The sequence below is a fragment of the Somniosus microcephalus genome, chromosome 8, assembly GCF_052327205.1.
Source record: "Somniosus microcephalus isolate GS21.2 chromosome 8, FLI_Smic_1.0, whole genome shotgun sequence".
NCBI classification, from domain to species: Eukaryota; Metazoa; Chordata; class Chondrichthyes; order Squaliformes; family Somniosidae; genus Somniosus; species Somniosus microcephalus.
This window is the reverse complement of record NC_140994.1, coordinates 89,572,459-89,597,458: the sequence shown is the minus strand read 5'-3', so window position 1 is coordinate 89,597,458 and position 25,000 is coordinate 89,572,459. Positions and strand designations below refer to the sequence as shown.

General features: G+C 35.4%; 1 protein-coding gene across 1 annotated transcript in view; it reads left to right on the top strand.

The window, feature by feature from the left end:
* LOC147113688 (catenin alpha-3-like) overlaps nucleotides 1-25,000 on the top strand; it is a 3,852,991-nt gene that overhangs the window by 2,463,035 nt on the left and 1,364,956 nt on the right. The window lies entirely within an intron of this gene.

The window sequence follows — 25,000 nt, the reverse complement described above, 5'->3', positions numbered from 1 at the left end:
AAAGGCCTGTCCGTCTGACGAATCCAAGTGTGTATTGAGTCATTACCCAGAGCTAAGAAGTAAGGCACTTCTACAGTTTCCTCGTGTTCGATTCAATAATATTGCCCAGCAGAAAGTGGCAGTCGCCACCTCCACTGACGTTCATTTTCCTACTTCTTCAGGAGTTAATAAGTAGGTTGATCACCAGAACTTGCAAACAGGCTGTGCATACAGCTCTGCGTTGAGGGAATCAGAATGTGAGTGCTGGTAACCCCACTTTACTGATCAAGAAGGTGGCCCACCATCCAACTTCAGGCCCAGCCTGCCTGCACTTGGAATACATACCATAATAACACTGGCTGAGAAACCCAGGGGTGTGGGGCGGGGTGGCAGGGGGGGTTGGGGGGGGGCAGCACGGAAGGATGTGAGAAGTAAATACCAAGACTTGAGGACAGGCACCAAAATAGTCTGGAAAGTGAACAGCGAAAGCTGCAGCCTTTAACCTAATTATTTAAGATATTGCGGACAAACGTCAGGTCAGGAGTTAGATCCTGTTACTATAGTTACAGTAGATGGTACGACCTGTGATTGCTCAACACTGAGGCCTAGAAATTCAGTGAGCTTTGCGCCCAGTTACCGCCCAAAGAGGGCTTCTGCGCCAGTTATCAAACTTCGGGCGAACTTCATTGACGCGCTAATTGCGGCAGTAGCCATTAGCGCTGCGCCGCCACCGATGACGTCATCGGTGTGCGCAGCGCCCTGGTACCGCCCCGACACCGGCCCGACCCCCATCTTCAGTGGCGGCCGCCTCTTCCGTGGCGGCCGCTAATAACATTCGGAGACCGGGTCCATACAGCAGCCTTAGTGGGGCGCTTTAAGGTGGAGGTGCGGCCGGCCGCTTTTTCGGTGGCCGCCTGCCCGCACCTCCTTCCCCGGCCTCCTCCACCACCCCCCCCGCGGCATTGCCGGCTGGTTTCCGGGAGCCCGGCACTTCTCCGTTGTGCCGGGCTCTTTTGCCGGCACTCGCGATCGGGGCTGCGGCTGCTGCAGGCACCTCCCCCTTAAGAGAGGGAGGAAGGCCTGCAGTACCGCAGCCTGCCGCTCCGCTGCGGGTGGCGCTGCGGCCACTAGCGTGCCGATATTCAGTTTCAGCGCCCCAAGTGGGGGCGGCCACACCCTTGAACAGCGGCCATCCTCGACTTTGGGCGCTGAAACTGAATATCGGCTGGGCGCGAGTGGCTCCGCGCCCAGCGGTAAATTCTGGCCGCCAGCAAGCTGGCGGGGCTATAGCTAATTTCTAGGCCTGAGTGCCAAGTGGTGATTAAGTAATCCTTGAATTAACCAATGGCATCCACAAGCAAGCTGTGACAGAGCCACAGTACAGAACAAGGCAATGAAACACCATGGACTGTCCAAAGCACAACACCAGGGTCAAGTTCCTGCCCAGAGATGGAGGAGAGTCACAGGAGCTGTGATGATAGTCGACAAATAATGATGATTGTAGACATTGGGTAAAATTTCTGCAGAGGTTCTCCCGATCTATTGGCCTGTTTACACTGCTTCGTCAGGATTTCCAATCTTCCAGTGAAATTACAGGAGAGAACGAAGAATGTCAGCGGGAATTCCAGGCGAGAGTCTTTGGAAGCCATACTTAGCTATGACCTCAACATTAACTCCGGACCCGATAAAGTCTCATGACTTCAGGTCAAGCATGAGCAAGGAAACCTCCTGCTGAATACCACCTACTGCCCTCCCTCAGTTGATGAATCAGTACTCCTCCATGTTGAACACCGCTTGGAAGAGACACTGAGGGTAGCAAGGGCACAGAATGTACTCTGGGTGGGGGACTTCAATGTCCATCACCAAGGGTGGCTCCGTAGCACCACTACTGACCGAGCTGGCTGAGTCCTGAAGGACATTGCTGCCAGACTGGGCCTGTGATAGGTGATGAAAGAACCAACATGAGGGGAAAATCTACCTGATCTCGTCCTCACCAATCTACCTGTTGCAGATGCATCTGTCCATGACAGCATTGGCAGCAGTGACCACCACACAGTCATTGTGGAGATGAAGTCTCGTCTTCACACTGAGGACACCCTCCATCTTGTTGTGTAGCACTCCCACTGTGCTAAATAGGATAGATTCAGGACAGATCTAGCAGTGGGCACCTATGAGTTGCTGTGGGCTATCAGCAGCAGCATCATTGCATTCGACCACAATCTGTAACCTCATGGCCCGGCATATCTCTCACTCTACCATTACCATCAAGCCAGGCGACCAACCCTGGTTCACTAAGGAGTCCAACAGAGCATGCCAGGAGCTGCACCAGGTGTACCCAAAAATGAGGTGCCAACCTGGGGAAGCTGCAACACAGGACTACATGCATGCTAAAAAGCGGAAGCAGCATGCTATAGACAGGGCTAAGCGATCCCACAATCAACAGATCAGATCAAAGCTCTGCAGTCCTGCCACATCCAGTCATGAATGGTGGTGGACAATTAAACAATTAACGAGAGGAGAGGCTCCAAGAATATCCCCATCCTCAATGATGGTGGAGCCCAGCATGTGAGTGCAGAAGACAAGGCTGAAGTGTTTGCAACCATCTTCAGCCAGAAGTGCTGAGTGGATGATCCATATCGGCCTACTCCTGAGGTCGCCACCATCACAGAAGCCAGTCTTCAGCCAATTCGATTCACTCCACGTGATATCAAGAAACGGCTGAGCGCACTGGATACAGCAAAGGCTATGGGCCCCGACAACATCCCGGCTATCGTGCTGAAGACTTGTGCTCCAGAACAGGCTATGCCTTTAGCCAAGCTGTTCTAGTACAGCTACAACACTGGCATCTACCTGACAATGTGGACAACTGCCCAGGTACATCCTGTCCAGAAAAAGCAGGACAAATCCAATCCAGCCAATTACCGCCTCATCAGTCTAATCTCAATCATCAGCAAAGTGATAGAAGGTGTCATCGACAGTGCTATCAAGCGGCACTTACTCACCAATAACCTGCTCACTGATGCTCAGTTTGGGTTCTGCCAGGACCATTTGACACCAGACCTCATTACAGCCTTGTTCCAAACATGGACAAAGGAGCTGAATTCCGGAGGTGAGGTGACAGTAACTGCCTTAGACATCAAGGCAGCATTTGACTGAGTGTGGCACCAAGGAGCCCTAGTAAAACTGATGTCAATGGGAATCAAGGGGAAAACTCTCCACTGGCTGGAGTCATACCTAGCACAAAGAAAGATGGTTGTCGTTGTTGGAGGTCAATCATCATAGCCCCAGGACATCACTGTAGGAGTTCCTCAGGACAGTTCATCAATGACCTTCCCTCCATCATAAGTTCAGAAGTGGGGATGTTCTCTGATGATTGCACAATGTTCAGTTCCATTCACAACTCCTCAGAAAATGAAGCTGTCCATGCCCGCATGCAACAAGACCTGGACAACATCCAGGATTGGGCTGATAAGTGGCAGGTAACATTCGCGCCGCACAAGTGCCAGGCAATGACTATCTCCAACAAGCGAGAGTCTAACCACCTCCCTTTGACATTCAATGGCATTACCATCACCGATTCCCCACCATCAACATCCTGGGGTTACCATTGACCAGAAACTTAACTGGAAAAGCCACATAAATACTGTGGCAACAAGAGCAGGTCAGAGGCTGGGTATTCTGCAGTGAGTGTCTCACCTCCTGACTCCCCATAGCCTTTCCACCATCTACAAGGCACAAGTCAGGAGTGTGATGGAATAATCTCCACTTGCCTGGATGAGTGCAGCTCCAACAACATTCAAAAGAGGCATCCAGGACAAAGTAGCCCACTTGGTTGGCACCACATCCACCACCTTAAACATTCACTTCCTCCACCACCGGCACACTGTGGCTGCAGTGTGTACCATCTACAAGATGCACAGCAGCAACTCACCAAGGCTTCTTCAGCAGCACCTCCCAAACCCACCACCTCTACCATCTAGAAGGACAAGGGCAGCAGACGCATGGGAACACCATCACCTGTAAGCTCCCCTCCAAGTCACACACTATCCTGACTTAGAAGTATATCGCCGATCCTTCATCGTCGCTGGGTCAAAATCCTGGAAATCTCTCCCGAACAGCACTGTAGGAGTGTCTTTACCACACAGACTGCAGTGGTTCAAGGAGGCAGCTCACCACCACCTTCTCAAGGGCAATTAGGGATGGGCAATAAATGCTGGCCTTTCTAGCAACACCCACATCCCAGGAATGAATACAAAAAAATCTGACACATTTACAATTAAACTTATGTTGATGCAACTGCACTGACATGGTTACAATTGTGATCAAACTATTACAATTGAATTGTCATTGTTATAATTGAACTGTCATTGTTACAATTGAATTGACACTGTTACAATTGAATTGTCATTGTTACAATTGAACTGTCACTGTTACAATTGAACTGTCACTGTTACAATTGAATTGTCACTGTTACAATCGAACTGTCACTGTTACAATTGAACTGTCACTGTTAAAATTGAACGGTCACTGTTACAATTGAATCGTCACTGTTACAATTGAACTGACACTGTTGCAATTGAACTGTCATTATTACAATTGAACTGTCACCGTTACAATTGAATTGTCACCGTTGCAATTCAACTGTCACTGTTACAATTGAACTGTCATTGTTACAATTGAACTGTCACTGTTACAATTGAATTGTCACTTTTACAATTGAATTGTCACTGTTACAATTGAACTGTCACTGTTACAATTGAATTGTCACTGTTACAATTGAACTGTCACTGTTACAATTGAACTGTCACTGTTAAAATTGAAATGTCACTGTTACAATTGAATTGTCATTGTTACAATTGAACTCTCACTGTTACAATTGAATTGTCATTGTTACAATTGAACTGTCACTGTTATAATTGAACTGTCACTGTTACAATTGTACTGTCATTGTTACAATTGAATTGTCATTGTTACAATCGAACTGTCACTGTTACAATAGAACTGTCACTGTTACAATTGAATTGTCATTGTTACAATTGAATTGTCACTGTTACAATTGAACTGTCACTGTTACAATTGAAATGTCACTGTTACAATTGAATTGTCATTGTTACAATTGAATTGTCACTGTTACAATTGAACTGTCCCTGTTACAATTGAATTGTCATTGTTACAATTGAATTGTCATTGTTACAATTGAATTGTCACTTTTACAATTGAATTGACACTGTTACAATTGAACTGTCACTGTTACAATTGAACTGTCACTGTTACAATTGAACTGTCACTGTTACAATTGAATTGTCACTGTTACAATTGAATTGTCATTGCTACAATTGAACTGTCACTGTTACAATTGAACTGTCACAGTTACAATTGAACTATCACAATTACAATTGAATTGTCATTGTTACAATCGAACTGTCACTGTTACAATTGAACTGTCATTGTTAGAATTGAACTGTCACTGTTGCAATTGTACTGTCACTGTTACAATTGAACTGTCATTGTAAAAATTGAACTGTCATTGTTACAATTGAACTGTCACTGTTACAATTGTACTGTCATTGTTACAATTGAATTGTCATTGTTACAATCGAACTGTCACTGTTACAATTGAACTGTCACTGTAACAATTATACTATCACTGTTACAATTGAATGGTCACTGTTACAATTGAATTGTCACTGTTACAATTATACTGTCACAGTTACAATTGATCTGTCACTGTTACAATTGAATTGTCATTGTTACAATTGAACTGTCACTGTTACAATTGAACAGTCACTGTTATAATTGTACTGTCACTGTTACAATTGAATTGTCACTGTTACAATTGAATTGTCACTGTTACAATTGAACTGTCACTGTTACAATTGAACTGTCACTGTTACAATTGAACTGTCGCTGTTACAATTGAATTGTCACTGTTACAATTGAACTGTCACTGTTACAATTGAATTGTCACTGTTACAATTGAAATGTCACTGTTACAATTGAACTGTCACTGTTACAATTGAATTGTCACTATTACAATTGAACTGTCACAGTTACAAGTGAACTGTCATTGTTACATTTGTACTGTCACAGTTACAATTGAACTGTCATTGATACAATTGAACTGTCACTGTTACAATTGAATTGTCACTGTTACAATTGAACTGTGACTCTTACATTTGAAATGACACTGCTACAATTGAACTGTCACTGTTACAATTGAACTGTCACTGTTACAATTGAAATGTCACTGTTACAATTGAACTGTCACTGTTACAATTGAACTGTCACTGTTACAATTGAACTGTCACTGTTACAATTGAATTGTCACTGTTACAATTGAACTGTCACTGTTAAAATTGAACTGTCATTGTTACAATTGAACTGTCATTGTTACAATTGAACTGTCATTGTTACAATTGAATTGTAACTGTTACAATTGAACTGTCATTGTTACAATTGAACTGTCACTGTTACAATTGAACTGTCATTGTTACAATTGTACTGTCACTGTTACAATTGAACTGTCACTGTTACAATTGAACTGTCACTGTTACATTAGAACTGTCACTGTTATAATTGAACTGTCACTGTTACAATTGTACTGTCACTGTTACAATTGAACTGTCACTGTTACAATTGAACTGTCACTGTTACATTTGAACTTTCACTGTTACAATTGAATTGTCACTGTTACAATTGAACTGTCACTGTTACAATTGAATTGTCACTGTTACAATTGAACTGTCACTGTTACAATTGAACTGTCACTGTTACAATTGAACTGTCATTGTTACAATTGATCTGTCATTGTTACAATTGAATTGTCACTGCTACAATTGAACTGTCACTGTTACAATTGAACTGTCACTGTTACAATTGAGCTGTCACTGTTACAATTGAACTGTCACTGTTACAATTGACCTGTCACTGTTACAATTGAATAGTCACTGTTACAATTGAACTTTCACTGTTACAATTGAACTGTCACTGTTACAATTGAATTGTCACTGTTACAATTGAACTGTCACTGTTACAATTGAATTGTCACTGTTACAATTGAACCATCACTGTTACAATTGAACTGCCACTGTTACAATTGAACTGTCACTGTTACAATTGAACTGTCACTGCTACAATTGAACTGTCATTGTTACAATTGAACTGTCACTGTTACAATTGAATTGTCACTGTTACAATTGAACTGTCACTGTTACAATTGAATTGTCATTGTTACAATTGAACTGTCATTGTAACAATTGAACTGTCACTGTTACAATTGAATTGTCACTGTTACAATTGAATTGTCACTGTTACAATTGAATTGTCATTGTTAGAATTGAATTGGCATTGTTACAATTGTACTGTCACTGTTACAATTCAACTGCCACTGTTACAATTGAATAGTCACTGTTACAATTGAATTGTCATTGTTACAATTGAACTGTCACTGTTACAATTGAACTGTCACTGTTTCAATTGAACTGTCACTGTTACAATTGAATTGTCACTGTTACAATTGAACTGTCACTGTTATAATTAAACTGTCATTGTTACAATTGAATTGTCACTGTTACAATTGAACTGTCACTGTTATAATTGAATTTTCATTGTTACAATTGAACTGTCACTGTTACAATTGATCTGTCATTGTTACAATTGATCTGTCATTGTTACAATTGAACTGTCACTGTTACAATTGAATTGTCATTGTTACAATTGAACTGTCATTGTTACAATTGAATTGTCACTGTTACAATTGAACTGTCACTGTTACAATTGAATTGTCATTGTTACAATTGAACTGTCACTTTTACAATTTAATTGTCATTGTTACAATTGAACTGTCATTGTTAAAATTGAACTGTCATTGTTACAATTGAACTGTCATTGTTACAATTGAACTGTCACTGTTACAATTGAATTGTCACTGTTACAATTGAACTGTCACTGTTACAATTGAATTGTCATTGTTACAATTGAACTGTCACTGTTACAATTTAATTGTCACTGTTACAATTGAACTGTCATTGTTACAATTGAACTGTCACTGTTACAATTGAATTGTCACTGTTACAATTGAACTGTGACTGTTACATTTGAAATGTCACTGCTACAATTGAACTGTCACTGTTACAATTGAACTGTCACTGTTACAATTGAAATGTCATTGTTACAATCGAACTGTCACTGTTACAATTGAACTGTCATTGTTAGAATTGAACTGTCACTGTTACAATTGTACTGTCACTGTTACAATTGAACTGTCATTGTAAAAATTGAACTGTCATTGTTACAATTGAACTGTCACTGTTACAATTGTACTGTCATTGTTACAATTGAATTGTCATTGTTACAATCGAACTGTCACTGTTACAATTGAACTGTCACTGTAACAATTATACTATCACTGTTACAATTGAATGGTCACTGTTACAATTGAATTGTCACTGTTACAATTATACTGTCACTGTTACAATTGATCTGTCAATGTTACAATTGAATTGTCATTTTTACAATTGAACTGTCACTGTTACAATTGAACAGTCACTGTTACAATTTAATAGTCACTGTTACAATTGTACTGCCACTGTTACAATTGAACTGTCACTGTTAAAATTGAATTGTCATTGTTACAATTGAACTGTCACTGTTACAATTGAACTGTCACTGTTACAGTTGAATTGTCACTGTTACAATTGAACTGTCAATGTTACAATTGTACTGTCACTGTTACAATTGAACTGTCATTGTTAGAATTGAATTGTCACTGTTACAATTGAACTGTCACTGTTACAATTGAATTGTCACTGTTACAATTGAATTGTCACTGTTACAATTGAATTGTCATTGTTACAATTGAACTGTCACTGTTACAATTGAACTGTCACTGTTACAATTGAACTGTCGCTGTTACAATTGAATTGTCACTGTTACAATTGAACTGTCACTGTTACAATTGAATTGTCACTGTTACAATTGAACTGTCACCCTTACAATTGAACTGTCACCCTTACAATTGAACTGTCACTGTTACAATTGAACTGTCACTGTCACAATTGAATTGTCACTATTACAATTGAGCTGTCACTGTTACAATTGAATTGTCACTGTTACAATTGAATTGTCACTGTTATATTGAACTGTCACTGTTACGTTACAATTGATTTGTCACTGTTACAATTGAATTCTCACTGTTACAATTGAACTGTCACTGTTACAAGTGAACTGTCACTGTTTCAATTGTACTGTCACTGTTACAATTGAACTGTCATTGTTACAATTGAACTGTCACTGTTACAATTGAATTGTCACTGTTACAATTGAACTGTGACTGTTACATTTGAAATGTCACTGCTACAATTGAACTGTCACTGTTACAATTGAACTGTCACTGTTAGAATTGAAATGTCACTGTTACAATTGAACTGTCACTGTTACAATTGAACTGTCACTGTTACAATTGAACTGTCACTGTTACAATTGAAATGTCACTGTTACAATTGAACTGTCACTGTTACAATTGAACTGTCACTGTTACAATTGAATTGTCACTGTTACAATTGAACTGTCACTGTTAAAATTGAACTGTCGCTGTTACAATTGAATTGTCACTGTTACAATTGAACTGTCATTGTTACAATTGAACTGTCATTGTTACAATTGAATTGTAACTGTTACAATTGAACTGTCATTGTTACAATTGAACTGTCACTGTTACAATTGAACTGTCATTGTTACAATTGTACTGTCACTGTTACAATTGAACTGTCACTGTTACAATTGAACTGTCACTGTTACATTAGAACTGTCACTGTTATAATTGAACTGTCATTGTTACAATTGTACTGTCACTGTTACAATTGAACTGTCACTGTTACAATTGAACTGTCACTGTTACATTTGAACTTTCACTGTTACAATTGAATTGTCACTGTTACAATTGAACTGTCACTGTTACAATTGAATTGTCACTGTTACAATTGAACTGTCACTGTTACAATTGAACTGTCACTGTTACAATTGAACTGTTATTGTTACAATTGATCTGTCATTGTTACAATTGAATTGTCACTGCTACAATTGAACTGTCACTGTTACAATTGAACTGTCACTGTTACAATTGAGCTGTCACTGTTACAATTGAACTGTCACTGTTACAATTGACCTGTCACTGTTACAATTGAATAGTCACTGTTACAATTGAACTTTCACTGTTACAATTGAACTGTCACTGTTACAATTGAATTGTCACTGTTACAATTGAACTGTCACTGTTACAATTGAATTGTCACTGTTACAATTGAACCGTCACTGTTACAATTGAACTGCCACTGTTACAATTGAACTGTCACTGTTACAATTGAACTGTCACTGCTACAATTGAACTGTCATTGTTACAATTGAACTGTCACTGTTACAATTGAATTGTCACTGTTACAATTGAACTGTCACTGTTACAATTGAATTGTCATTGTTACAATTGAACTGTCATTGTTACAATTGAACTGTCACTGTTACAATTGAATTGTCATTGTTAGAATTGAATTGTCATTGTTACAATTGTACTGTCACTGTTACAATTCAACTGCCACTGTTACAATTGAATAGTCACTGTTACAATTGAATTGTCATTGTTACAATTGAACTGTCACTGTTACAATTGAACTGTCACTGTTTCAATTGAACTGTCACTGTTACAATTGAATTGTCACTGTTACAATTGAACTGTCACTGTTATAATTAAATTGTCATTGTTACAATTAAATTGTCACTGTTACAATTTAACTGTTACTGTTATAATTGAATTGTCATTGTTACAATTGAACTGTCACTGTTACAGTTTAATTGTCATTGTTACAATTGAACTGTCATTGTTACAATTGATCTGTCATTGTTACAATTGAACTGTCATTGTTACAATTGAATTGTAACTGTTACAATTGAACTGTCATTGTTACAATTGAACTGTCACTGTTACAATTGAACTGTCATTGTTACAATTGTACTGTCACTGTTACAATTGAACTGTCACTGTTACAATTGAACTGTCACTGTTACATTAGAACTGTCACTGTTATAATTGAACTGTCATTGTTACAATTGTACTGTCACTGTTACAATTGAACTGTCACTGTTACAATTGAACTGTCACTGTTACATTTGAACTTTCACTGTTACAATTGAATTGTCACTGTTACAATTGAACTGTCACTGTTACAATTGAATTGTCACTGTTACAATTGAACTGTCACTGTTACAATTGAACTGTCACTGTTACAATTGAACTGTTATTGTTACAATTGATCTGTCATTGTTACAATTGAATTGTCACTGCTACAATTGAACTGTCACTGTTACAATTGAACTGTCACTGTTACAATTGAGCTGTCACTGTTACAATTGAACTGTCACTGTTACAATTGACCTGTCACTGTTACAATTGAATAGTCACTGTTACAATTGAACTTTCACTGTTACAATTGAACTGTCACTGTTACAATTGAATTGTCACTGTTACAATTGAACTGTCACTGTTACAATTGAATTGTCACTGTTACAATTGAACCGTCACTGTTACAATTGAACTGCCACTGTTACAATTGAACTGTCACTGTTACAATTGAACTGTCACTGCTACAATTGAACTGTCATTGTTACAATTGAACTGTCACTGTTACAATTGAATTGTCACTGTTACAATTGAACTGTCACTGTTACAATTGAATTGTCATTGTTACAATTGAACTGTCATTGTTACAATTGAACTGTCACTGTTACAATTGAATTGTCATTGTTAGAATTGAATTGTCATTGTTACAATTGTACTGTCACTGTTACAATTCAACTGCCACTGTTACAATTGAATAGTCACTGTTACAATTGAATTGTCATTGTTACAATTGAACTGTCACTGTTACAATTGAACTGTCACTGTTTCAATTGAACTGTCACTGTTACAATTGAATTGTCACTGTTACAATTGAACTGTCACTGTTATAATTAAATTGTCATTGTTACAATTAAATTGTCACTGTTACAATTTAACTGTTACTGTTATAATTGAATTGTCATTGTTACAATTGAACTGTCACTGTTACAGTTTAATTGTCATTGTTACAATTGAACTGTCATTGTTACAATTGATCTGTCATTGTTACAATTGAACTGTCACTGTTACAATTGAATTGTCATTGTTACAATTGAACTGTCATTGTTACAATTGAATTGTCACTGTTACAATTGAACTGTCACTGTTACAATTGAATTGTCATTGTTACAATTGAACTGTCACTTTTACAATTTAATTGTCATTGTTACAATTGAACTGTCATTGTTAAAATTGAACTGTCATTGTTGCAATTGAACTGTCATTGTTACAATTGAACTGTCACTGTTACAATTGAATTGTCACTGTTACAATTGAACTGTCACTGTTACAATTGAATTGTCATTGTTACAATTGAACTGTCACTGTTACAATTTAATTGTCACTGTTACAATTGAACTGTCATTGTTACAATTGAACTGTCACTGTTACAATTGAATTGTCACTGTTACAATTGAACTGTGACTGTTACATTTGAAATGTCACTGCTACAATTGAACTGTCACTGTTACAATTGAACTGTCACTGTTACAATTGAAATGTCACTGTTACAATTGAACTGTCACTGTTACAATTGAACTGTCACTGTTACAATTGAACTGTCACTGTTACAATTGAAATGTCACTGTTACAATTGAATTGTCACTGTTACAATTGAATTGTCACTGTTACAATTGAACTGTCACCGTTACAATTGAATTGTCACTGTTACAATTGAACTGTCACTGTTAATATTGAACTGTCACTGTTACAATTGAATTGTCACTGTTACAATTGAACTGTCATTGTTACAATTGAACTGTCATTGTTACAATTGAATTGTCACTGTTACAATTGAACTGTCATTGTTACAATTGAACTGTCACTGTTACAATTGAACTGTCATTGTTACAATTGTACTGTCACTGTTACAATTGAACTGTCACTGTTACAATTGAACTGTCACTGTTACATTAGAACTGTCACTGTTATAATTGATCTGTCACTGTTACAATTGTACTGTCACTGTTACAATTGAACTGTCACTGTTACAATTGAACTGTCACTGTTACATTTGAACTTTCACTGTTACAATTGAATTGTCACTGTTACAATTGAACTGTCACTGTTACAATTGAATTGTCACTGTTACAATTGACCTGTCACTGTTACAATTGAACTGTCACTGTTACAATTGAACAGTCATTGTTACAATTGATCTGTCATTGTTACAATTGAATTGTCACTGCTACAATTCAACTGTCACTGTTACAATTGAACTGTCACTGTTACAATTGAGCTGTCACTGTTACAATTGAACTGTCACTGTTACAATTGACCTGTCACTGTTACAATTGAATAGTCACTGTTACAATTGAACTTTCACTGTTACAATTGAACTGTCACTGTTACAATTGAATTGTCACTGTTACAATTGAACTGTCACTGTTACAATTGAATTGTCACTGTTACAATTGAACCGTCACTGTTACAATTGAACTGTCACTGTTACAATTGAACTGTCACTGCTACAATTGAACTGTCATTGTTACAATTGAACTGTCACTGTTACAATTGAATTGTCACTGTTACAATTGAACTGTCACTGTTACAATTGAATTGTCATTGTCACAATTGAACTGTCATTGTTACAATTGAACTGTCACTGTTACAATTGAACTGTTATTGTTACAATTGATCTGTCATTGTTACAATTGAATTGTCACTGCTACAATTGAACTGTCACTGTTACAATTGAACTGTCACTGTTACAATTGAGCTGTCACTGTTACAATTGAACTGTCACTGTTACAATTGACCTGTCACTGTTACAATTGAATAGTCACTGTTACAATTGAACTTTCACTGTTACAATTGAACTGTCACTGTTACAATTGAATTGTCACTGTTACAATTGAACTGTCACTGTTACAATTGAATTGTCACTGTTACAATTGAACCGTCACTGTTACAATTGAACTGCCACTGTTACAATTGAACTGTCACTGTTACAATTGAACTGTCACTGCTACAATTGAACTGTCATTGTTACAATTGAACTGTCACTGTTACAATTGAATTGTCACTGTTACAATTGAACTGTCACTGTTACAATTGAATTGTCATTGTTACAATTGAACTGTCATTGTTACAATTGAACTGTCACTGTTACAATTGAATTGTCACTGTTACAATTGAATTGTCACTGTTACAATTGAATTGTCATTGTTAGAATTGAATTGTCATTGTTACAATTGTACTGTCACTGTTACAATTCAACTGCCACTGTTACAATTGAAAAGTCACTGTTACAATTGAATTGTCATTGTTACAATTGAACTGTCACTGTTACAATTGAACTGTCACTGTTTCAATTGAACTGTCACTGTTACAATTGAATTGTCACTGTTACAATTGAACTGTCACTGTTATAATTAAATTGTCATTGTTACAATTAAATTGTCACTGTTACAATTTAACTGTTACTGTTATAATTGAATTGTCATTGTTACAATTGAACTGTCACTGTTACAGTTTAATTGTCATTGTTACAATTGAACTGTCATTGTTACAATTGATCTGTCATTGTTACAATTGAACTGTCACTGTTACAATTGAATTGTCATTGTTACAATTGAACTGTCATTGTTACAATTGAATTGTCACTGTTACAATTGAACTGTCACTGTTACAATTGAATTGTCATTGTTACAATTGAACTGTCACTTTTACAATTTAATTGTCATTGTTACAATTTAATTGTCATTGTTACAATTGAACTGTCATTGTTACAATTGAACTGTCACTGTTACAATTGAATTGTCACTGTTACAATTGAACTGTGACTGTTACATTTGAAATGTCACTGCTACAATTGAACTGTCACTGTTACAATTGAACTGTCACTGTTACAATTGAAATGTCACTGTTACAATTGAACTGTCACTGTTACAATTGAACTGTCACTGTTACAATTGAACTGTCACTGTTACAATTGAAATGTCACTGTTACAATTGAATTGTCACTGTTACAATTGAATTGTCACTGTTACTATTGAACTGTCACCGTTACAATTGAATTGTCACTGTTACAATTGAACTGTCACTGTTAATATTGAACTGTCGCTGTTACAATTGAATTGTCACTGTTACAATTGAACTGTCATTGTTACAATTGAACTGTCATTGTTACAATTGAATTGTCACTGTTACAATTGAACTGTCATTTTTACAATTGAACTGTCACTGTTACAATTGAACTGTCATTGTTACAATTGTACTGTCACTGTTACAATTGAACTGTCACTGTTACAATTGAACTGTCACTGTTACATTAGAACTGTCACTGTTATAATTGAACTGTCACTGTTACAATTGTACTGTCACTGTTACAATTGAACTGTCACTGTTACAATTGAACTGTCACTGTTACATTTGAACTTTCACTGTTACAATTGAATTGTCACTGTTACAATTGAACTGTCACTGTTACAATTGAATTGTCACTGTTACAATTGACCTGTCACTGTTACAATTGAACTGTCACTGTTACAATTGAACTGTCATTGTTACAATTGATCTGTCATTGTTACAATTGAATTGTCACTGCTACAATTGAACTGTCACTGTTACAATTGAACTGTCACTGTTACAATTGAGCTGTCACTGTTACAATTGAACTGTCACTGTTACAATTGACCTGTCACTGTTGCAATTGAATAGTCACTGTTACAATTGAACTTTCACTGTTACAATTGAACTGTCACTGTTACAATTGAATTGTCACTGTTACAATTGAACTGTCACTGTTACAATTGAATTGTCACTGTTACAATTGAACCGTCACTGTTACAATTGAACTGTCACTGTTACAATTGAACTGTCACTGTTACAATTGAACTGTCACTGCTACAATTGAACTGTCATTGTTACAATTGAACTGTCACTGTTACAATTGAATTGTCACTGTAACAATTGAACTGTCACTGTTACAATTGAATTGTCATTGTCACAATTGAACTGTCATTGTTACAATTGAACTGTCACTGTTACAATTGAATTGTCACTGTTACAATTGAATTGTCACTGTTACAATTGAATTGTCATTGTTAGAATTGAATTGTCATTGTTACAATTGTACTGTCTCGGTTACAATTCAACTGCCACTGTTACAATTGAATTGTCACTGTTACAATTGAATTGTCATTGTTGCAATTGAACTGTCACTGTTACAATTGAACTGTCACTGTTTCAATTGAACTGTCACTGTTACAATTGAATTGTCACTGTTACAATTGAACTGTCACTGTTATTATTAAACTGTCATTGTTACAATTGAATTGTCACTGTTACAATTGAACTGTCACTGTTATAATTGAATTGTCATTGTTACAATTGAACTGTCACTGTTATAATTTAATTGTCATTGTTACAATTGAACTGTCATTGTTACAATTGATCTGTCATTGTTACAATTGAACTGTCACTGTTACAATTGAATTTTCATTGTTACAATTGAACTGTCATTGTTACAATTGAATTGTCACTGTTACAATTGAACTGTCACTGTTACAATTGAATTGTCATTGTTACAATTGAACTGTCATTTTACAATTTAATTGTCATTGTTACAATTGAACTGTCATTGTTACAATTAAATTGTCACTGTTACAATTTAACTGTCATTGTTACAATTGAATTGTCATTGTTACAATTGAATTGTCACTGTTACAATTGAATTGTCATTGTTACAATTGAACTGTAACTGTTACAATTGAATTGTCACTGTCACAATTGAACTGTCACTGTTACAATTGAATTGTCACTGTTATATTGAACTGTCACTGTTACGTTACAATTGAATTGTCACTGTTACAATTGAATTCTCACTGTTACAATTGAACTGTCACTGTTACAAGTGAACTGTCACTGTTACAATTGTACTGTCACTGTTACAATTGAACTGTCATTGTTACAATTGAATTGTCACTGTAACAATTGAACTGTGACTGTTACATTTGAAATGTCACTGCTACAATTGAACTGTCACTGTTACAATTGAACTGTGGCTGTTACAATTGAAATGTCACTGTTACAATTGAACTGTCACTGTTACAATTGAACTGTCACTGTTACAATTGAACTGTCACTGTTACAATTGAAATGTCTCTGTTACAATTGAATTGTCACTGTTACAATTGAATTGTCACCGTTACAATTGAACTGTCACTGTTACAATTGAATTGTCACTGTTACAATTGAACTGTCACTGTTAAAATTGAACTGTCGCTGTTACAATTGAATTGCCACTGTTACAATTGAACTGTCATTGTTACAATTGTACTGCCATTGTTACAATTGAATTGTCACTGTTACAATTGAACTGTCATTGTTACAATTGAACTGTCACTGTTACAATTGAACTGTCATTGTTACAATTGTACTGTCACTGTTACAATTGAACTGTCACTGTTGCAATTGAACTGTCACTGTTACATTAGAACTGTCACTGTTATAATTGAATTGTCACTGTTACAATTGTACTGTCAGTGTTACAATGGAACTGTCACTGTTACAATTGAACTGCCACTGTTACATTTGAACTTTCACTGTTACAATTGAATTGTCACTGTGACAACTGATCTGTCACTGTTACAATGGAATTGTCACTGTTACAATTGAACTGTCACTGTTACAATTGAACTGTCACTGTTACAATTGAACTGTCATTGTTACAATTGATCTGTCATTGTTACAATTGAATTGTCACTGCTACAATTGAACTGTCACTGTTACAATTGAACTGTCACTGTTACAATTGAGCTGTCTCTGTTACAATTGAACTGTCACTGTTACAATTGACCTGTCACTGTTACAATTGAATAGTCAATGTTACAATTGAACTTTCACTGTTACAATTGAACTGTCACTGTTACAATTGAATTGTCACTGTTACAATTGAACTGTCACTGTTACAATTGAGCTGTCACTGTTACAATTGAACTGTCACTGTTACAATTGACCTGTCACTGTTACAATTGAATAGTCACTGTTACAATTGAACTTTCACTGTTACAATTGAACTGTCACTGTTACAATTGAATTGTCACTGTTACAATTGAACTGTCACTGTTACAATTGAATTGTCACTGTTACAATTGTACCGTCACTGTTACAATTGAACTGCCACTGTTACAATTGAACTGTCACTGTTACAATTGAACTGTCACTGCTACAATTGAACTGTCATTGTTACAATTGAACTGTCACTGTTACAATTGAATTGTCACTGTTACAATTGAACTGTCACTGTTACAATTGAATTGTCATTGTTACAATTGAACTGTCATTGTTACAATTGAACTGTCACTGTTACAATTGAATTGTCACTGTTACAATTGAATTGTCACTGTTACAATTGAATTGCCATTGTTAGAATTGAATTGTCATTGATACAATTGTACTGTCACTGTTACAATTCAACTGCCACTGTTACAATTGAATAGTCACTGTTACAATTGAATTGTCATTGTTACAATTGAACTGTCACTGTTACAATTGAACTGTCACTGTTTCAATTGAACTGTCACTGTTACAATTGAATTGTCACTGTTACAATTGAACTGTCACTGTTATAATTAAATTGTCATTGTTATAATTAAATTGTCACTGTTACAATTTAACTGTTACTGTTATAATTGAATTGTCATTGTTACAATTGAACTATCACTGTTACAGTTTAATTGTCATTGTTACAATTGAACTGTCATTGTTACAATTGATCTGTCATTGTTACAATTGAACTGTCACTGTTACAATTGAATTGTCATTGTTACAATTGAACTGTCATTGTTACAATTGAATTGTCACTGTTACAATTGAACTGTCACTGTTACAATTGAATTGTCATTGTTACAATTGAACTGTCACTTTTACAATTTAATTGTCATTGTTACAATTGAACTGTCATTGTTAAAATTGAACTGTCATTGTTGCAATTGAACTGTCATTGTTACAATTGAACTGTCACTGTTACAATTGAATTGTCACTGTTACAATTGAACTGTCACTGTTACAATTGAATTGTCATTGTTACAATTGAACTGTCACTGTTACAATTTAATTGTCACTGTTACAATTGAACTGTCATTGTTACAATTGAACTGTCACTGTTACAATTGAATTGTCACTGTTACAATTGAACTGTGACTGTTACATTTGAAATGTCACTGCTACAATTGAACTGTCACTGTTACGATTGAACTGTCACTGTTACAATTGAAATGTCACTGTTACAATTGAACTGTCACTGTTACAATTGAACAGTCACTGTTACAATTGAACTGTCACTGTTACAATTGAAATGTCACTGTTACAATTGAATTGTCACTGTTACAATTGAATTGTCACTGTTACAATTGAACTGTCACCGTTACAATTGAATTGTCACTGTTACAATTGAACTGTCACTGTTAATATTGAACTGTCGCTGTTACAATTGAATTGTCACTGTTACAATTGAACTGTCATTGTTACAATTTAACTGTCATTGTTACAATTGAATTGTCACTGTTACAATTGAACTGTCATTGTTACAATTGAACTGTCACTGTTACAATTGAACTGTCATTGTTACAATTGTACTGTCACTGTTACAATTGAACTGTCACTGTTACAATTGAACTGTCACTGTTACATTAGAACTGTCACTGTTATAATTGAACTGTCACTGTTACAATTGTACTGTCACTGTTACAATTGAACTGTCACTGTTACAATTGAACTGTCACTGTTACATTTGAACTTTCACTGTTACAATTGAATTGTCACTGTTACAATTGAACTGTCACTGTTACAATTGAATTGTCACTGTTACAATTGACCTGTCACTGTTACAATTGAACTGTCACTGTTACAATTGAACTGTCATTGTTACAATTGATCTGTCATTGTTACAATTGAATTGTCACTGCTACAATTGAACTGTCACTGTTACAATTGAACTGTCACTGTTACAATTGAGCTGTCACTGTTACAATTGAACTGTCACTGTTACAATTGACCTGTCACTGTTACAATTGAATAGTCACTGTTACAATTGAACTTTCCCTGTTACAATTGAACTGTCACTGTTACAATTGAATTGTCACTGTTACAATTGAACTGTCACTGTTACAATTGAATTGTCACTGTTACAATTGAACCGTCACTGTTACAATTGAACTGTCACTGTTACAATTGAACTGTCACTGTTACAATTGAACTGTCACTGCTACAATTGAACTGTCATTGTTACAATTGAACTGTCACTGTTACAATTGAATTGTCACTGTTACAATTGAACTGTCACTGTTACAATTGAATTGTCATTGTCACAATTGAACTGTCATTGTTACAATTGAACTGTCACTGTTACAATTGAATTGTCACTGTTACAATTGAATTGTCACTGTTACAATTGAATTGTCATTGTTAGAATTGAATTGTCATTGTTACAATTGTACTGTCTCGGTTACAATTCAACTGCCACTGTTACAATTGAATTGTCATTGTTACAATTGAACTGTCACTGTTACAATTGAACTGTCACTGTTTCAATTGAACTGTCACTGTTACAATTGAATTGTCACTGTTACAATTGAACTGTCATTGTTACAATTGATCTGTCATTGTTACAATTGAACTGTCACTGTTACATTTGAATTGTCATTGTTACAATTGAACTGTCATTGTTACAATTGAATTGTCACTGTTACAATTGAACTGTCACTGTTACAATTGAATTGTCATTGTTACAATTGAACTGTCATTTTACAATTTAATTGTCATTGTTACAATTGAACTGTCATTGTTACAATTGATCTGTCATTGTTACAATTGAACTGTCATTGTTACAATTGAACTGTCACTGTTACAATTGAATTGTCACTGTTACAATTGAACTGTCACTGTTACAATTGAATTGTGATTGTTACAATTGAACTGTCACTGTTACAATTTAATTGTCATTGTTACAATTGAACTGTCATTGTTACAATTGAACTGTCATTGTTACAAAAGAACTGTCATTGTTACAATTAAATTGTCACTGTTACAATTTAACTGTCATTGTTACAATTGAATTGTCATTGTTACAATTGAATTGTCACTGTTACAATTGAATTGTCATTGTTACAATTGAACTGTAACTGTTACAATTGAATTGTCACTGTTACAATTGAACTGTCACTGTTACAATTGAATTGTCACTGTTATATTGAACTGTCACTGTTACGTTACAATTGAATTGTCACTGTTACAATTGAATTCTCACTGTTACAATTGAACTGTCACTGTTACAAGTGAACTGTCACTGTTACAATTGTACTGTCACTGTTACAATTGAACTGTCATTGTTACAATTGAACTGTCACTGTTACAATTGAATTGTCACTGTAACAATTGAACTGTGACTGTTACATTTGAAATGTCACTGCTACAATTGAACTGTCACTGTTACAATTGAACTGTGGCTGTTACAATTGAAATGTCACTGTTACAATTGAACTGTCACTGTTACAATTGAACTGTCACTGTTACAATTGAACTGTCACTGTTACAATTGAAATGTCTCTGTTACAATTGAATTGTCACTGTTACAATTGAATTGTCACTGTTACAATTGAACTGTCACTGTTACAATTGAATTGTCACTGTTACAATTGAACTGTCACTGTTAAAATTGAACTGTCGCTGTTACAATTGAATTGCCACTGTTACAATTGAACTGTCATTGTTACAATTGTACTGCCATTGTTACAATTGAATTGTCACTGTTACAATTGAACTGTCATTGTTACAATTGAACTGTCACTGTTACAATTGAACTGTCATTGTTACAATTGTACTGTCACTGTTACAATTGAACTGTCACTGTTGCAATTGAACTGTCACTGTTACATTAGAACTGTCACTGTTATAATTGAATTGTCACTGTTACAATTGTACTGTCAGTGTTACAATAGAACTGTCACTGTTACAATTGAACTGCCACTGTTACATTTGAACTTTCACTGTTACAATTGAATTGTCACTGTGACAACTGATCTGTCACTGTTACAATTGAATTGTCACTGTTACAATTGAACTGTCACTGTTACAATTGAACTGTCACTGTTACAATTGAACTGTCATTGTTACAATTGATCTGTCATTGTTACAATTGAATTGTCACTGCTACAATTGAACTGTCACTGTTACAATTGAACTGTCACTGTTACAATTGAGCTGTCTCTGTTACAATTGAACTGTCACTGTTACAATTGACCTGTCACTGTTACAATTGAATAGTCAATGTTACAATTGAACTTTCACTGTTACAATTGAACTGTCACTGTTACAATTGAATTGTCACTGTTACAATTGAACTGTCACTGTTACAATTGAATTGTCACTGTTACAATTGAACCGTCACTGTTACATTTGAACTGTCACTGTTACAATTGAACTGTCACTGTTACAATTGAACTGTCACTGCTACAATTGAACTGTCATTGTTACAATTGAACTGTCACTGTTACAATTGAATTGTCACTGTTACAATTGAACTGTCACTGTTACAATTGAATTGTCATTGTTACAATTGAACTGTCATTGTTACAATTGAACTGTCACTGTTACAATTGAATTGTCACTGTTACAATTGAATTGTCACTGTTACAATTGAATTGTCATTGTTAGAATTGAATTGTCATTGTGACAATTGTACTGTCACTGTTACAATTCAACTGCCACTGTTACAATTGAATTGTCACTGTTACAATTGAATTGTCATTGTTAGAATTGAACTGTCACTGTTACAATTGAACTGTCACTGTTTCAATTCAACTGTCACTGTTACAATTGAATTGTCACTGTTACAATTGAACTGTCACTGTTATTATTAAACTGTCATTTTTACAATTGAATTGTCGCTGTTGCAATTGAACTGTCACTGTTATAATTGAATTGTCATTGTTACAATTGAACTGTCACTGTTACAATTTAATTGTCATTGTTACAATTGAACTGTCATTGTTACAATTGAACTGTCATTGTTACAATTGAACTGTCACTGTTACAATTGAATTGTCATTGTTATAATTGAACTGTCATTGTTACAACTGAATTGTCACTGTTACAATTGAACTGTCACTGTTACAATTGAATTGTCATTGTTACAATTGAACTGTCACTTTTACAATTTAATTGTCATTGTTACAATTGAACTGTCATTGTTACAATTGAACTGTCATTGTTACAATTGAACTGTCATTGTTACAATTGAACTGTCACTGTTACAATTGAATTGTCACTGTTACAATTGAACTGTCACTATTACAATTGAACTGTCACTGTTACAATTGAACTGCCACTGTTACATTTGAACTTTCACTGTTACAATTGAATTGTCACTGTGACAACTGAACTGTCACTGTTACAATTGAATTGTCACTGTTACAATTGAACTTTCACTGTTACAATTGAACTGTCACTGTTACAATTGAACTGTCATTGTTACAATTGATCTGTCATTGTTACAATTGAATTGTCACTGCTACAATTGAACTGTCACTGTTACAATTGAACTGTCACTGTTACAATTGAGCTGTCACTGTTACAATTGAACTGTCACTGTTACAATTGACCTGTCACTGTTACAATTGAATAGTCACTGTAACAATTGAACTTTCACTGTTACAATTGAACTGTCACTGTTACAATTGAATTGTCACTGTTACAATTGAACTGTCACTGTTACAATTGAATTGTCACTGTTACAATTGAACCGTCACTGTTACAGTTGAACTCTCACTGTTACAATTGAACTGTCACTGTTAAAATTGAACTGTCACTGCTACAATTGAACTGTCATTGTTACAATTGAACTGTCACTGTTACAATTGAATTGTCACTGTTACAATTGAACTGTCACTGTAACAATTGAATTGTCATTGTTACAATTGAACTGTCATTGTTACAATTGAACTGTCACTGTTACAATTGAATTGTCACTGTTACAATTGAATTGTCACTGTTACAATTGAATTGTCATTGTTAGAATTGAATTCTCATTGTGACAAATGTACTGTCACTGTTACAATTCAACTGCCACTGTTATAATTGAATTGTCACTGTTACAATTGAATTATCATTGTTACAATTGAACTGTCACTGTTACAATTGAACTGTCACTGTTTCAATTGAACTGTCACTGTTACAATTGAATTATCATTGTTACAATTGAATTGTCACTGTTACAATTGAACTGTCACTGTTACATTTGAATTGTCACTGTTACAATTGAACTGTCACTGTTACAATTGAATTGTCATTGTTACAATTGAACTGTCACTGTTACAATTTAATTGTCATTGTTACAATTGAACTGTCATTGTTACAATTGAACTGTCATTGTTACAATTGAACTGTCATTGTTACAATTAAATTGTCACTGTTACAATTTAACTGTCATTGTTACAATTGAATTGTCATTGTTACAATTGAATTGTCACTGTTACAATTGAATTGTCATTGTTACAATTGAACTGTAACTGTTACAATTGAATTGTCACTGTTACAATTGAACTGTCACTGTTACAATTGAATTGTCACTGTTATATTGAACTGTCACTGTTACGTTACAATTGAATTGTCACTGTTACAATTGAATTCTCACTGTTACAATTGAACTGTCACTGTTACAAGTGAACTGTCACTGTTACAATTGTACTGTCACTGTTACAATTGAACTGTCATGGTTACAATTGAACTGTCACTGTTAAAATTGAAGTGTCACTGTAACAATTGAACTGTGACTGTTACATTTGAAATGTCACTGCTACAATTGAACTGTCACTGTTACAATTGAACTGTGGCTGTTACAATTGAAATGTCACTGTTACAATTGAACTGTCA